This window comes from Eurosta solidaginis, chromosome 2, assembly GCF_040869045.1.
Source record: "Eurosta solidaginis isolate ZX-2024a chromosome 2, ASM4086904v1, whole genome shotgun sequence".
In the NCBI taxonomy this organism is placed as follows: Eukaryota; Metazoa; Arthropoda; class Insecta; order Diptera; family Tephritidae; genus Eurosta; species Eurosta solidaginis.
Window position 1 is genome coordinate 97,963,625 of NC_090320.1, and position 16,520 is coordinate 97,980,144.

General features: G+C 40.0%; 1 protein-coding gene and 1 pseudogene across 10 annotated transcripts in view; one reads left to right on the top strand and one right to left on the bottom strand.

Annotated features, from left to right (window-relative positions):
- Positions 1 to 16,520, top strand: part of LOC137240104 (uncharacterized) — a 1,657,600-nt gene that overhangs the window by 298,332 nt on the left and 1,342,748 nt on the right. The window lies entirely within an intron of this gene.
- LOC137239166 (UTP--glucose-1-phosphate uridylyltransferase pseudogene) lies at positions 592 to 2,793 on the bottom strand (annotated as a pseudogene).

Sequence of the window (16,520 nt, forward strand, 5' to 3'; positions counted from 1 at the left end):
CCAGGCCAACACACCGATATCCCTGCTCTCGTTCCCCTGAACGAGGCCAACATATCATATCATTATCTGCCACAGAATCCGCAATTAAATCAGCAATTACACCCCCAAATATCAAATCCCATATGAACTAAACGTTCAAACTTAAAAGTATTTTCGATTAAAAAATTAAGGTATCGTCGGAAGGAAAATATACTTTAAATGTCCCTATTCTTGAATAATCCTTTATGATTCATATTTCGAAATGCTTTATGCATAAGTGATATCGCAGTAAAGGTGAACTTAAGCATTTTGGAATAATATTTGACTGCCTTTCACAGTCATTTTCATAGAGAATTAGGTTTCAAATATCTTAAACGACATCGTAGCCGGACAACCTTACGTCCGCGATGGAGAATGTATCCAATGAAAATCGAAATTGCAGCCATTAATAAAACTCGGTGGTAAAAAAAAAATTTACCAAAATTATTCTTACCCATGAGGTTCGATATTTTAGTCCCGTTACACCTTTGCCGGTTTCCTCAATGGTGAATGAAAGTACATTTGAGTTTGTTCGGAGATCCTTTAGGAAGCTGGAATCGAAAACAGTTAACTTTAAAACTTCATTTCTAAAGACATCATTTCCATAAATACCATTAGTTCATGTTCCATTGGATCTTTAACGTCGTCCTCCATTGGGGCGTCGACAGCAGATAGACATGGACTGACAAAACGTGTACATGGCACATTAATACCAATCGCGCCATCAAAATATTTCATAGGTGCACCAAGGGCGGTCCCTAATTGTATCACCCTTACGCCATTCTCCATTGTTTTGTTGTGTGAGGACCCCAAAACCGAGGGTTTTGTACCCTCACAACATATACCTATTTTTCATTTTCATGTTATACAAGAATTAAATTTAACTCTGAATTTAACATTTATACATTTTTATTACATGAATTATACCTTTATGAATTACACGTCAAAACAAATAGATGCGGTCGCATATTGAATTATTATTTACTAAATTGAAGGATAAACCAGACTTGCGCACTTTTGCACGCAAGCACAATATTTACATTTTTCGCCCACATAAGTTTCAAATATAGGTCACCCTAACATACACTAAAACATTTGGAAGGAAAATGGAAACGCACAAAACATAAAATTATGCCGGTCAACCAACCCTTTGCGCATCCAATGCACTCAGCCACAAATACAACATACATAATAATTTGGATAAACAAATATCAGCAGTAAAAGTCGCCAAACTAAGCGCTGCTACTAATTGGGACTTTTCTCTACATACTTACGTACAAGCATACGACACACCAACGCACGCCCTAAGCAGAAGCCGAAAGCATCAAACGAGGCCAACGCACCATCAAAACCAAGTGACAGCGAACATACGCATAAACACAAATGATCGAATTCGATAGGTAAAGCAAAGACTGGAAAACACAGCAGGCATACAACAAGCGTACGTACGAGATTTGGCACATTGTTCGCTATGTATATTAGGGCTCCCTAAAATTGGGATATGAAATGCCGGGATAGCGAATCGCCATACATGATCGAAAATATGCATATATGTATATATACCGATGTACCACCATATGTATGATAATGGAAAGAGGGAAAACGCATGTTAGCATGTAAGCGTATGTATGTACCAATAGAATACAGCGAAAGTAGCGTTAAACTAGAATTCGATTTTTGCATTTCCAGCTTTTATAATTGTTATTGTAAAATTACTGACTGCCTGCGTGCAGTCCTACATAATTTTATAACTAAGGAATTATTACAATGAATTGTTTTTAGGAAATAACTGTCCACCGGCGTACAAAATCGTATATAAGGGCGGCAAATTAACTTGTAAGATCAGAAGCTAGGAGATAGGCATACGAGTCAGTGGGCTTCTACCACTGACCAACACGACCTGAAGGTTTCTACTTCATTTCGTGAATTATTTTATATTCAGTAGGAGGGTTCTACTCCAACTGACGGAGAGCTAGCAGAGGGGTTCTACCTCAGCTACTCTTATTTAGACAGGGACAAAGAATAGGAGTAGCTTGTAAGGATATCGATCCCTTTTTAAATAAACTTTATAACGTTTTCAGAACTCCTTTGTCTATTTATTTTCATCGGAATAGGTTCTCCCATCAAATATAGGAACCCTGGACGGACTGGGCATACCTCAGCAGGAATTAGTCGGTCACAGTTGTTTGCAATTATTTCCATATGCGTTCGCGGAGTACACGATAAATAGCATTCAAATTCGCCCAAATATTATTGGTATGGAAAAATTTGAATGTTTTCACAGATTTGTATTCATCAACATGTTCTTCTGGTACTTGTGCATTCCCAGTAAATGTAATTTATTTTCGACGCTAATGAGAGTACAACCCTTAACATTAGCACGTGTTTTGTCTGTAACTTCCATCACAAATTCATTGGGATCTGCAGTACGTTCCTCACCCACCCATTTATTGAGGATAGCTAAATCCACAATAGCACCCAAACTATCAATATTTGAAAGGAAGCAATATTCACGCCCTTCATCGGTGACTTTCTTTAGTAAACCAGAATTGCGAAACGTATCATAAAAGTCACCGTGACCAGGTGGATACCAAGCATCAATATCGTTCTCAACATTGAAATCTTTGGCAACTGGTAAAAATGATTCACGGCTTATGCCCGGAAAGCAACTCTGATTGAATGTATGAATTTGAACATGAAAGCCGGTGTATTCTTACGATTTTTTTGTATATCTTTGTCGGTATTGAATGAGTTCATAAGAACTAGCGGCAGCATTGGCAGGTAACTTTTGAATATTTTCCCAATCGATGGAAGGACCCTCTTCTTGCAAAAAAAAAAACAAAAACGCCCAAACAAATCGGCAAATCATGCCATCTCCCTTTGTAGCTCTGGACGCGTTTCCGCGGGACCAGTGCGCAGCAGACGATCCAAATCCTTTTCAAGCCATTGCAGTGCACCCCGTTTGGTCATCTCGTGGAACTCTTTCGAATCGGATGGCGCTCTTTTGTCGCCGCGAACCTTAGCTTCATTGGGAACATTCAAAATTTTTTAGTAATTTATGCGATAATATTTATTCGAAATATAGTATGATTTTAACGCGCTTTTTTGAGTTTATTTCTATAAGATTATTGTCACCACACTTCCTGTTTTTAGATTTTGTGCGAAATTTACAATGGGAAGAGCGTTTCGAAAACACGACAATCAAGTACACTGTGCCACCACCCAAATCCAAGAGCCAAAACTTTTTTTCAATGCTTCCATCAAATTCACAGTACTTTAGGGATCAAACAAAGGACAAGGCTAACATAGAGGAATTCAATTAGGGTTTTATAATTGAAAATTTGATTCCAAAAAAAAAAAATTTTATCATAAAACATATCAGTTTACAAACAATAAACCGTGGGATATACAAATTGATTTTTATAACTCACTTTTGTATTGGACTGAAGGTACAATGCTCGCTATATGCTATGCTATGCGGAAAGCGATTAACGTGTTTATATGGCACTATGGCCACCTTTACGTATGAAATAATATTCTTGGGTTCCTATTTTTATATTATAGCTTCACTGCCATACTCTCGTCAGTCATCATTCGATTACAGCTGTTATTCATTGTTGTAGATACTAAATTCTTTTTAATATTTATAACTATTTTGATAGTTATTAATGTTGTAACAAATAAAACACTTAAATAGTGTTGTAGGCACTTTGCTGGGGAGTATAGCTGACAGCACTGGAAGAAGTGGTCTCATAAATCAGTTAATTAACATAATCCAATAAATCCAAGTCATTATGAGGTAAACTATCATTAAGTGTAGTCTTCTTGCAATTCACTATCAGCCGTTTCTATAGTTTGGTTGATTTTTGTACTTTCCGACTTCATATCAAAATCAATGGTGCTCGGTAGACGCGGAGCTACTAATTTGTCCGTGTTTAATCTTTCAATTCTTACATTTATTTACTTCAGAGCAGACATTTTGGTGCAGTAAAACAATAGTAATGACCACCCTCGGGAATTAGTTTCGTATGGATCTATTTAGCATTTCCTCATCGTAGATTGAAACGAAATTTGAAGTGCATTTATTCTGGTAGCCACCAACAGCCCACAATTGATTGTAGATTGAAATGCAACCAGGTCTTTGGCATTCTAAATTCAAAGAGCAAATATTAATAAATTCAGTGTTAATTTAGTGTTGAAGTTCCAGTTACTAACTTCGTCAATTGCTTTGTTGTTTCGCTTGCCGCCAATTAGTATAAAATGTCCTCCAAAACAAAAAAAGAGGTCGGAATACTGAGACCTCTGTTTTAATATCGGCCCATTCATGGCACAAATCGTCAGTTTTGTTGTACTGAAAGATGGCTCTGGACTGTCCACCCCAAATATTGAACGCCAAAAATACTGGCTCTGCTTTGCGCGGACTTGTACATCTGAGGGATACAGTTTTACGGATTGAAGGAAAATTAAGCCATGATACTGCTTCCAATGCTACGACGTGGCAACCCGGTAATGGTTGAATATTTTCAATAATAAAATTCGTATCAAACTACGTGCATCGTAAACACGAAATTAAACCAGAAAGTTGTTGTTTACGTGCAGGGGCATCACTTCCCACACCGTTGATATCATTCTTCTACTTTTTGTTTTGCTTCAATGCATTCTAATGCTGCTCATTTAGCGCCATTGTGTGTCATACCACCTATTACACCAGGGGGTGAAGGTATGTATGGTTTGCATGAAATTTACTGTTTCCATTATTACACATCCATGGCAAAATTTAAACAGTTTACAATTTTTTTTATATTGACTTTGAAAATTTGACAATTGAACATCAAGGCCAAATGCAATGATATAAGATGATCTTTAAATCGATATTCTACACCCATATTGTTGATATGTGGACAGCGCTGTGGCTTGCACATTAATGCAACTACGGCAATCCCACTCGCTGTGCGTATTGGTTACGCACACAATTTCGGCAACAATATTTTTTTTGGCATCCTGTGGTACTGCCGCAATGATGTCATCCAAACGTGACGAGCTTTCCAAACCATATTTTGAGGAAATACGTGCCTTAAGGCGGTTGAGATCGACATCCTTTTTATTCTGAAAAGAAAAGAAGAAATTAATTAATAAAAAAGATTACAAGTTAATAGCTCCCATACTCACCACCGCGTGTTTTAAATCAATGACTTTTTTTCATTCAGGAAATGAAAAATTGTAGCAAATGTCAAATGTCTACACTTTACTTCTGACAGTCAATGCATGGCAACACCGACATTAGGTCTCATGTGCAATGCGCATTACACGCGCTACACGCCACACATGTCGCGCAATACATATCTCTACTTATCAATCATTTGGTCGAGATTTGAAATACTTAGTCTCACGAATTTCAACATTATCGACAATACACGTCGAAAATAATGTTGAATGGTGAAAAGGCAATTGCATTTTATACCCTTTCATCCAAGTTGCGAACCGTTCCGTGTGGTGGCAGGCCACTTGTTGTGAAAACAAAGTTCACCACAAATTTAAAATAAATTTTAGAAATACGTCGGCGACATCTACCGACACAACACGAGTTACAAATATACTAAAACGCTAAAGCACGATCCAAAGTGAATGCATAAGTGCTAAAATCAGTTTTTCATTCTTTGCGCACATAAGCATTTACTTATGGTGTTTAATCTTTTATTTCAATTAAATTTTCCTGCTTTTCTTTTTCGAAAATATATTAGATATAATTTTTTTTTTGTTTATGCCACCCAAAAAATATTCCGCCAACCTCAATTTGGGCATGATCAATGATACCAATATTCTTTCATATCATGACCCGTTACCAAACTTTACTGGCCAAGCCAGAGGGAGGCGCAACGCGCTTCGACGGGACCATAGTCTCCGAATGTGTTCCGAATATCGGAAAAAATCTCCAGAAAAGAGGTTGCGGGCAGTGCTTCTACATAAGTACTGTCCGAACTGTCGGTCACCCTTTCATCGGGTGGACAAGTGTAGCAGCAAGTATCGCTGCCAACGGTGCCAAGACAAGCACCACACCACGCTCCATTTGGATGAGTGTCAGTCGAAACACGACGACACACCCATAATTAGCGACGACAACCCGTCCGACGACACATTTTCCATCAATCTAAGTGGGCTGACAAAATCCTGGGCTCAGCAGGTGGAGGAAGAAGAGATGGAAAAAGAGAGAGCGAGAGCGGAACAAGAGCAGGCGGAAGCGGAAACGAGACCGTCGACAAGCAAGAATGGGATGCGCAGCTTCCGGCCGCTGTTGCAGCATGAGCGAAACGCGGAGAAGGTAACCCAAATGCGAAATCAACCAAACAATCGTCGGCACCGTGACGACGGACTCCAACGCGGCCCGACGAAATCATACATCCATCATGAAAGGCAGCAACGACGAAATAAATCAACGCCATACCTTACGGACGCCCAAAATATAAGAGCACTATCGCGCGACACACCAGGTTTTCGTACAGGTCGGCTCCTCCAAGATACTCCAGCGCCCATCATGCAGCCTTTCGTGCCCATTGCGCCGACGGCCATCGTACACATCGAATCGCGCGGACACTTACACTTGGTTCGTGCCATCATCGATCCCTGCGCCACCAGCACCATCGTCGATGCAGAGCTGGTCGCGATTTACAGTTGGAGCACCAAGGACCAGGGCAATGCACCCTTATTCTGCGCGGCAAGTTCAGGTCATCGACGCACGTCACTACTAAAGCCGCCGTGGTCAACGGCCACTATCGCCTGAGTCCGCCGTCTAATGTAGACTCGAAGATTGCCGCGCCTTTCAGTTCATGCGGCTAGCCGACCCACATTTCTACCGCTCATCGCCAATTCGGCTTACACTCGGCGCTGATATATACGCCGAAATGATGGTGAGCGGAACGCCAGCAACAGTTGGCGGTCTCCTGACCCAACCGACCGTATTAGGGCAGGTAGTCTCAGGAGCCTGCCAAAAATAGGAGTTTTCATACAAATAAGTAATTACTGCACGGAATCAAAACCACGTACGTTTAATTAATAAATTATTTCTTTCTTCACAGGATAACGAGACACGAAGTCCATCATACGACGTGCAGTCCTCGCAGTCCGCATCTGCACATCGACGCATAACCTTACGAGGACGTGCGATGGCTTGTGTGCTTTCGAAATCATCTGATCTAAATTTTTTTCTTTGTTGCTTACGGCAAGAGGGCCGGTATGTTTAGGCCACAGGCCTAAATATATTTGCCCTCCCTCGTAGCAATTTACCTAATTAACCAACACATTCATAAATGTGTTTTTACAAATACACACATTCGTTCATTGTTGTGCACATATACTTTAAACTTTTTACTTTACTGTTATGGACCGGCTATATAGTGAAAGCATCCTGCCAACCTACGTCACGTAAGTGCTAATAATTTTCCAATACTTTTAATTTTTCACATCTGTTAAACTATTCCTTAACACTTGTTGTTTCCTTGCAATATATTGAATAAAAACCATTGTATTTCCTTTTATTAATACGAATCCTTTTGGTGTTTTTATTTTTCTTCCTTTTCCCGCCTAAACATAATCTTCTACAATTCCGTAGGTGCGCGCCGTTGCCACCACGAAATTGTACACTCCTGAATTAAAAAAAATGTCTTAGTACCTCTAAATCGCCCAGGCAAAACATCATTATCAATATTCGTTGCTTTTGAAATTCGGATTAAAATTTGCACATGGAACAACTAAAGACTATCATGAATTAAAAAAATGTCTTAGTACCTCTAACTCGAGGGCCTCCTTAGAAGCACATTTTTGTTTGATGTTTTTATTGTCTCCTCAGGTTCAAGCAAAAAATCATTATCAATAATCGTTGTTTTTGAAATTCGGCTTAAAATTTGAACATGGAAAAACTAAAGACTCTCATGAATTAAAAAAAAATTTCTTAGTACCTCTAACTCGCGGGCCCCCTCAGAAACACATTTTTGTTTGATGTTTTTATTGTCTCCTCAGACCCAAGCAAAAAATCATCATCAATATTCGTTGCTTTTGAAATTCGGCTTAAAATTTGAACATGGAACAACCAAAGACTCTCCTGAATTAAAAAAAAAATGTCTTAGTACCTCTAAATCGCGGACCCGGGGGGATCCCCCCCATTCCCCCTCTCGTCGGGCCTGGCTGCAGCACCTTCCCTTTCAATTTTAGTTTTAAGGTTTGTGATATTCCGTTTCATTGAACTGCGTTATTGACGCAGCGTTGGCAATTCCACCGATGTATCATTAGTATCATCGTCCGTCGGCATGTTTCCGGCTTTTAGATCTCAAAAATTGTGTGTTGATTGTTTTTTACTCAAATATATTTAATTTGCAAGCTGCGTGTTCCCGTATGAAGGTAAAAAACAAAACGTGGTAACGCGACTGAGACCAAAGTAAAGCACCAAAATATAAAACGGAGAAATGGTGTGATATTTTTCGCGGAAAACAGTACTTTTCTTTTTATGTGCAATCTGCTTATTACCGTATTAAGCAAAAACAAAACGTGCGATTGCGACTTAGGGCAATGTAAAGAACCGCCATATAAAGCGATATGCTTGCGATTATGTGTGTAGGCTGTGTTTAGGAAAATGCAGCAATAATTACGATATACATATGTGTACATGTACTCAGAAAACCAAACAGTGCAATGTAAAGAACCGCAATATAAAACGATATGCTGCGTTTATGTGCGTAGGCTGTGTGTAGGCAAATGCAGCAATAATTACGATATGTATACGAGAACATGTACTGCCATGTATACTAAAATGTGAGGCTCCAAATTGTTCTCTTTTCTATGTACTCCAATTTGTTTGTATTCTTGACGGCAGCGAGCACCTTTATATGCATAGTTGTATTTTGTTTTTTATAATTAAATGCTTGCTTCACCGTCCTGTCACGGTCGCCAATGTTTCTTGTGAAAAAAAGAATATACGATTGAAGAATAAACGAACTTTATTGAAGCAGTTTACGAAAACGACTGTAAGGAAATTATAATAATAAAGAATAATAACGAAGACTTTGAAGCACAATATGATAACCAATGCTGCTTATGACTGGGAATTATCCCCGGCGCTACCATACTATACAACTAACATTTGTGACCAGTCAATTCCGATTGAACAGTACCTACTGTATCTCGGCCTACGGACGAAGGTCAGTTCTACATCTTCCAAAAAAAAGCAGGCGGAGGATATATTGTACACGCAGCTTGAAAAAATGTCTTGGGGTACAGGCAAAATTTAAATGCGACTCAGGAAAAGAAGTCCCGAGCATAACAATCCTAACACGCTAGAAGTGGACGAAGTCGAAAAGGACTTCAAAAGCCTAAGAGAAAGAGAACAGGTGGAGGTAGCCGACGTCACCAAGAAGGTGTTAGAAGAGGACCAACAGCCAAACGGTGCTGCGAGACGCACAGAGTGCAGCATTTACGAGAGGCTGAGGGAGGCCTCGAAGACTCTAAACCAAAAGGGAAAGGGGAGGATGAAGACGTAACGACGAAGGTGCTGGTTTGGGACAAACAGACCAGGCTCCATGTCTTACAGATAAACCTCCAACACGGTAAAGTGGCGTCGAGCGAACTGCTCCTAACCCTTGCGGAGGGTTCGCTTGACGTGGCGCTGACCCATGACCCTTTACTACGCCCAAACGGAAGGACCGGTGCGAGCTGTAGTCATAGTAAGGAAACAGCAGCAGTCATATATGCTGCGTAAATACACCAACGAGGACCTCGTAGTGGTGGCCGTTGAGGAAAAGAATAAGCAAGCATTTATCCTGGCATCCTGCTACATGGTCCATGCCGCGGAGGTTCCACCGGTGGAGTGAAAGAGGCTAGTACAGGACGAAGGGCGCAAAGAACGGTTGGTCATAGGCGCGGATGCAAATGCGCACCACAAAGCATGGGGAGGAGGAGATACGAACGAAAGAGGCGAATCTCTATTTTGTTACATTCTGCACACCAATTTACAGATAGACAACAAGGGAAGTGTCCCTACATACATTGGTCCAACATCCAGCAATGTTCTTCATATTTCATTGAGATCCGAACGTGAAATATCAAGTTATGGTTGGATGTTTCTTGATAGAGCATCCTTCTCCGACCATGCGTATATCAGCTTCAGCGAAGGGAGGATCCTTTAGAAACCCTAGGTCAACGAACTGGACGAAATTCCAGAAACAAGTAGAAACAAAACTGGGACAACTCACAGAGGTTGCCAATGTGGAGGAACTGGAGGAGTCTAATGAATTCCTAACAAGGACGCTTATGACTGAGTATAACAGAACTTGCCCTGTAGTGCAGCAATGAGCTGAGTCTTCTAAGAAGACAGGTAAAAGAAATGTTTAAACTGGGAAAGACCGCGGAAAGAGAAGCGTGTCGGGACGAGTACAGGGACCTACTGAGGTTCTACAAGCATGAAATTTCCAGAGCGAAGATAATCTCATGGAAAAGTTTCTGTACGGACATAGAGTGCTCCAGCGAAACAGCTCGGTTGAAAAAGTCCTTGGAAGGGGAATATAGTTCAGAGTCTAATAAAGAAAGAGAACGGGGATAGTCACGTAGTAGTGAGGAGTCCTTTGAGGGGCTTTTCGGCACATTTCCCATCGGGAGATGATTTAGAAGATCCAGCAGACAGCAGTCACACTGCGATCACGGAGCGGGTAGTGCCGGGCTTGGTGACCGATACCAATATCGAATGGACGGTGCAGACGTTTTGTAAGTTTAAATCGACGGGCCCAGATGGTATATTCCCGGCCATGCTACAAGTTTCAAGTACAGCGGTCGTGGAATGGCTTAAAATAATATTCGATGGGTGCATAAGACTGAATCATGTACCGCACTCTTGGAGAACTGCTCGTGTAGCTTTCCTCCAAAGGCGGGGAAGATCGGTCACGTGTATCCGAACGGCTATAGAACCATTAGGTTAACATCATTCTGCTCAAAACCTTTGAGAGGCTGATAGATGTGTACATAAACATGTATGAAAAGTTGCTCTCCACAACACAACATGCGTAACCAGGGGGAAGACGGTAGACACCGCATTGCATAGGGTAGTAATAAGCATAGAGAAAGCCCTGGAATATAAGGAATATGCTCTAGGAGTCTTCTTAGACATTGACGGGGCTTTCAAAATGGTTTCTAAATAGGCGATTATGGATGGTCTTAATTACGTTAAAGTACATCCAGCCTTAATCAGATGGATCGCCTGCATGTTAAATGGCAGGAAGATTACATTACAATGGGGATTGTATGAGGCCACGAAATCAGTGGACATATGCACGCCGCAAGGAGGGGTGCTATCACCTCTGCTGTGGGCGCTGGTCATCAACCAACTGTTTGACGATTTGATAAGGGACCCGTAAAATGTATGGCTTACGCAGATGACGTTGCAATTGTCATAAGTGGAAAGTGCCGTCCAACGATTAGTTCTTTGATGGATCGGGCGCTCCCCAAGCGGGTTAGGGGGATTAGAATATACCCGCGGTAGGTATGCCTGTCGTAAGAGGCGACTAAGATACCAAATTCATTCAAGGGGTTGTGTAGCGCAACCCTCTCAAGTGGTTGCCAAGCTCCTCATGGAACAAGGGGGTAGGGAGGGCGGGATGGCCTAGAAGGTTTCATATGGTCATACAAATCATTCCCGAGATGATCGGGCCAGTACCTTAATGGTGCTTTGTTACCGGAACGTACCGGATCTATATCCTGCAAAGGGCCATCAACTTCGATAACACTCCCCAAAGCCCTCGGGGACTGTCTTTATCGTTAATAAAACAACAACAACATGGATCGGGCGCTTCGGGATATTCATAGCTGAGCATCTAATGTCGGGTTGGCAGCCAACGCGCTTTACAACCAACGCTTGTTTACAAATAGGTACAAGGTCCCAAATTGGACCAGGCGGAGAAGTGATCCTACAGGAGAAACCTTGCACAAAATATCTATGAATCGTCCCTAGACAGTAAGCTGTCATGGAAGCTCAACGTGGAGGAGAGGGTGGAGAAGGCCTCAACGGCACTTTATGCATGTATCGAATGCTGGGGTGTACGTAGGGTTTATCGTCCTCTCTCTTTTTCATTCGGTTTTTGCGATTGTAAATCCTATTCTATAACTTGGAGTTCTTGTTTGGTGGAAAGCCACACAAATAACAACCAACAACTTCAAGAAATTAGAGGGGGTATGCGGAGTGTCAAATCAACCCCAACGGCTGCACTGTATGCCATTCTGGACATTCCACCTGTAGACCTGGTAGCAAAGTACGTAGCGTTAACAACTGCAACCAGGCTCAGTGTATCGGAGCAACATGAGCGCCGACCATACGGCCATAGTAGTATAGCGTCATTAATTACAGGACGAACAGACTACCTGATTCCCTATCTGCGCTTCGAGGGATATTTTAAAGCCACAATAGAGGTGAATGGTTGGCGCAAGGGTGCTCAAATGGCGGACGAGGCGATACATTTGTACACAGATGGTTCCAAAGTAGTAGAAGGAGTAGGGTCTGCGGTATACTGTGCTCATCCGGAAATAAACAGACCCTACAAGCTGCCAGATTCTGTAGCGTTTTCCATGCAACGCTGTTAACTTTTATATTGAGAGCCAAGCAGCAATTAAGGCAATAATCTCGCATAACACAGGATCTATAATAGATGGGAAAGGAAACAGCAGTTGAACTAGCTAAAAACGGCGCATCCCTTGAAGCTTGCTCCGTAGACGTCCCAATTATATTGGGCGAGATTAAGAGAAGGGTGCACATGATCGATCAAGCGGGAAAGACGTGGGTTCAAGCGCGGGGCTGTAAAGAGTCGAAGATTATATTTAAGTCTTATAACCTTAAACTAACAAAGTTGCTTCTATCATTAAAAAGAGAGGACTGTAGCCTCATGACGGGTGTTCTGACTGGACACTGCCTTCTGGCGTCACATGCGTTTAAATTACGCTTGGTCAGTGATAGCAGATGTAGGAAGTGCGGGTTGCAGGAGGAAAGGATCGAGCACGTTCTGTGCTCGTGCCCTGTGCTTGCCAGACTAAGACTCCAGCTGTTAGGAGTCATACAGCTGTCAGATCTAGAAGCAGCAAGTGGCTTAAGTCCTAGAAAGCTTCTAGTATTTGCCAAGAGCACGGAGTTATTTTATAACATAGGTCCTGGTGTTTGGCCCCTATTATGAGCATTATTCGATCTTCGATCTTCTCTGGCTATCGAACATCGAAAATCGAATTTGAAATTGGTATTATGACAACTCATCTCTGTCGAAATTTTCGTTGTGTATCTAATTTTCAAGCGAATAGAAATTTGTTGTCGATGCTGTATCGAATAGAAAAAGAATTGTTTAAAATGTAAGTTTTTTGTATTTATGTTCTACTTTTTTACTACCTACTAGTAATTTTAAACTATTTGGTTTAATTTTATAGAGGTCCAAGGTCGTGAGTACAAAACAACAGCTTGAAAGACTGGTTTCAATTATGGAACAAAATCCCCATATAGCAAAGGTACTTGCACATTATAGAAATGTAACTTTGCTTGATGCAGCTCAGCCTCCTCGTAATTCAATTTTATTCATCTTTCACAAATAAAATTTTCCAAGACATTCAACACGTCTGATAGTACCACAGACACAGTCGGCTGGGCAAGTCCGAGTGCATTTTCGTTTCCAACGCTCAGTTAGTAGGATCCCTGAGCACAAAATCGGAGAACTGTTGCCAAAATTAAAAAATATTAGGAATAGACTCGGCTCTTGTGCATTGCTGCAGCAGTTCATCTGTACTGGACAACAAGTCCATGAACGCTTCTTTTGACAGTCTGAAATTTTGAAAGAGTATTGGAAATGTGCTATTGTGAACTTTTGAATTAATCGAAATTCACAATAACGCTTGCCTTCATCGAACGCGCGTCGTAATACCGAATGAAAATTCGTTCGATCAGCTCTTTCGACCACAGTCGAAGATCGAATTTGTCTCATAATAGGGGCCTTTGATAGGGTTTTTCAGTTTGGTCGTTAAAACAAACTTCTGGTAACACTACGCACTCATTCAGTCTATGTTCAACCTAACCTAAAGGCTCCATTACTGATACTTAGCATAGACTTGAATTGACTTGGCGTAAACTTGGCAACTTGAGGCTGCATTACTGATACTTAGCATAGACTTGACTTGGGTTGCGAACTGTCACTTACAGTTCTGTTAAATGAACATTGCATGTTACTGATTACTCAAAACTTAACTTGACTTAGAAGTCTGTTGAATTTTGATTTTCTATGTAAGTTCTAAGTGACGTTTACATTTTGAGATGCCATTTGTTTGATTCCATTTCATTTTGACATTTTGTTATACAAATTGACATTTATTTAAAAATAAATTTCAACGCTGATTATGATGCCAGATTTTATGCGCCAAGTGGAGTATAATCGTGGCTAAGTTGCCAAGTTTACGCCAAGTCAAGTCAAGTATATGCTAAGTATCAGTAATGGGGGCTTTAGCGACGATTATACTCCACTTAGCGCATACAATCTGGCATCATAATCAATAAATGTCAATTTGTATGACAAAATGTCAAAATGAAATGGAAACAAACAAATGGCATCTCAAAATATAAATGTCACTTAGAACTTACATAGAAAATCAAAATTCAACAGACTTCTAAGTCAAGTTAAGTGTTGCTAAGTTTTGAGTAATCAGTAACATGCAATGTTCATTTAACAGAACTGTAAGTGACAGATCTCAAGTCAAGTCAAGTCTATGCTAAGTAGCAGTAATGGAGCCTTAACGGTTAATTTATTAAATATAGCAAGATATAGTGTGACTGAACAAAGAAAATTTTGTGACGGAAACCAAGGTATCGTGCACTTTATATCGATTAATGGGTGTGGACAAAAGCTGCATTCTTCTGCATTGTCAAGCAATTGCGAGTAGAACGTAAAACACTGCCAGAAAATCGGCTCATGTAAAAAGTAAACAAAAAATACCGTAAACCCTATAACAAAATGTACTGATTGAGCGTGTTTACTTATAGCGTTTTCTTTTCTGAGATAAATTGTTGCCTAAGTAAATGGTAAAGCCTTAATAGAGTTACTCCTACACCAGAAAATTATCAATATTTATAGTGCATGCAAAGAACAGTAATGGCTACCCCGTGTATCAGCTGATTTTCCTCTTCATTTAAATTTTGTTCGCTAAAAATTTGTGAATTTACGAAAATAAATTGTCACGATCAGCTGGTTTAGCAGAGTTGCACTGCCACACCGCCATTTTATGCAGGGTAAAAGTGTAGCGCTTTTGTGTTACGAGCTGGCAACAATTTTCACAAAGGAACGAAATATCCCGCAAAGGCGTTACCTGCTTTTTAGAATAGAACAAAATATATTTACAACCCTTGCGCGGCGTACAAAAAGTGTAACACTTTTTCCAGAAAAGAAAACGCTATTAATCAATCCGTATGTGCAGAACATTCCTTTTCATTGAAGTATTTGAGAAATCGCTGGATATGTTTGGATTACTTACATATATATTTGGAATATTATTTATGATTTTGGAATATTCGGGCCGCGTTTCCTGCAGTCAGTCTAGCAACATTTGTTATTTGAAGATATTAGTTTCAAAGTTTTTTTTCAATTGTTTCGTAAATAAACTGCAATATTTCGCGACGAATTTATTTTTTGTTTATGTTTCACGAGAGTGAGCCGGCGAAGATTCACTTTGACCGATTAGTGCGTCAGTGGTTAAGAATAAATAAACTTTTTGTTTCGTTTTACATTCAACGAACTCTGATCTTGGACCAAATGGTAGGCCAGCAGAATTATATATCTGACGACCCAGGTTAGAAACTCAATTTGGGGAGTATATAATTTCTTATTACAAAAAAAAAAAAAAAACACAAAATACAAAGACAGTAAGATTAATTCTTTTCATTTTTCATGATAATAAAACAAAATAATTTAATGATCAACACATCGAACCCTTCCCTTCATATTAAGAAAACGGTATGATACCCCAATTAAGGATTTACTAGACAGCTTAAACTGGCTTAGTGTAAAACAGAACATCACTTACTACACATTGAAGTTTATACACAACATAAAGTTGGGAAACTTGCCGAATTACCTAAGTGAACGTGTCAGACTAAACAGAGAGGTCCATAGCTATCAAACAAGACACAATAACAACTTTTACTTGCCGGTGGTGAGATCCGAATTCGATAAAAAAAGTATATACTACGAAGGAATTAGAGAATATAATGATCTGCCAATTGATATTAAAAACTGTAATAATACCAAAAAATTCAGAAAGTTATTATACAGCTACTGTAAAGCGCTACCTGTAAAGTAGTTAAATTTATTTAGTAAATAATTTTATAGATTATTATATAGTTGAAGTCAAAGAAATTCAATGAATTGAAACAAATATGTAAACATTAAAAATACTTTATACCTTATTAAATTATATAGATCTTCAAGATCGTAAATAAATAAATAAATTAA